This window comes from Monopterus albus, unplaced genomic scaffold (genome assembly GCF_001952655.1).
Source record: "Monopterus albus unplaced genomic scaffold, M_albus_1.0 scaffold79.1, whole genome shotgun sequence".
Taxonomy (NCBI): Eukaryota; Metazoa; Chordata; class Actinopteri; order Synbranchiformes; family Synbranchidae; genus Monopterus; species Monopterus albus.
This window is the reverse complement of record NW_018127959.1, coordinates 76,355-77,806: the sequence shown is the minus strand read 5'-3', so window position 1 is coordinate 77,806 and position 1,452 is coordinate 76,355. Positions and strand designations below refer to the sequence as shown.

The window sequence follows — 1,452 nt, the reverse complement described above, 5'->3', positions numbered from 1 at the left end:
CGCGGCAGAGCCACACGCTGCAGCGCCAGCACAGACACATTAGGAGTGGGAGGTGAAGTCACACAGTGGCATTCAATATCAGCTCCTTCATTAACATTTTGTCATGCAACAATCTCACAGTAAAGTGACTACAGGAGCGCAGCCTACTACATCTCCCTGACCTGCTGTCCACCTCCTCTGAATGCACACAGCATACTCAGGTTTAATCTGAGTCATAATGAAATGCTAGAGCATACTGTGACTTCAAATCACTTCAACATCGATGTTCATCTGGTATGAAACATACAGGGAGATGTCCACCTTTGTTATTAACAGTGGTACAACTGTTACACATCTAGTAATCTAGTAGGGCTGTGCAATGCCAATCAGTTACTCAAGTAGCCACATTGGAGAACGTATTCTGCAATTATTCTGATGTTCTGTGAATGATTTAAGTACAGAAACACTGCCAAAAATGTGCCCTTTCCAGCTGGTCAAATGTGAGGATTTACTACTTTTCTCAGTTTTACATTACTGTAAGTTGAACAGGCTTGAGTTTTTGACTGTTAGTGGTTGGACAAAGCAAGCAACAAGCATTAGTGTGCAATCTGTTCATCGTTCCCTCACTCTGAGCTGGCCCTGATTCAACAGACCACGTCCATTAACAGTATACACAGGTTAAAAAGGTTTCCTTAAATAGGCTATGGGCCCCTGTGCCATAACAAAAAGCACATACACCTGTCTGACCCATGGCCATACAGTGCACTGCCTCCAGATGTGCTCCACTTCTGGACAGATGAACACATTAGTGAGAATACAGCGAAAAGGAAGGAGACCTTCATCAACAGCAACTTCCACTGTGTCCACCCGACTTTTAACGATAGTGTGTCCGTATCTTTAGCGAAGATCTGCTGGTGACTTGCTCGGAGGACTCGAGGAGCAGCAGCTCATTTTTGGTTTTAGAACCAGGCTAATTTTGGCTAATCTAAGCCGAACTGTCAACAGGCACGCAGACCACCAAGCAGCCAGACAGGTTTGGGGTAGTACATTAGCTTGGCTGTGAGCAGCGTACCCACTCAGTTAGCGGGTTTTATTCAGGAAATAGCACATAACACGATTGACAAAAAATAATGTATGCTGCCTGTTCAGGTTGGAATTAAAATGTGTTTGCTTTTGCGAGAAAAAGGCGCAGTCTCATACTGATGTCATTTTGTGTCAAGTCCAATAATTAGCCCGTCTACTCACCCGGTACTCTGGGTATTCAAACATATAGGTCATACTGCATCTGTTTTCTTCGAAGCCATTCAACAACTCCTGCAAGGCTACCGCCAGAAGCCCCAGAGCGAAACCGTAAAACACCACGGTAACGACTTTCATGGTTTAATCCTGCTTTTAGATATTACAGGTGTGTAGCCCCCACGCTTCCATTTTCATTCTGTGAGCTCCCTCACAGGGAAAACACCAGTACAACCT

The 1,452-nt window shown here is 44.8% G+C and overlaps 1 protein-coding gene across 1 annotated transcript in view; it reads right to left on the bottom strand.

The window, feature by feature from the left end:
- pgap1 (post-GPI attachment to proteins inositol deacylase 1) overlaps positions 1-17 on the bottom strand; it is a 13,824-nt gene extending 13,807 nt beyond the window's left edge. The window contains exon 1 of the mRNA XM_020606499.1: positions 1-17. This exon is cut by the window's left edge and continues 130 nt beyond it. The gene's annotated coding sequence lies outside the window, so the exon portion shown is untranslated.
- Between the last annotated feature and the right edge of the window lie 1,435 nt (positions 18-1,452).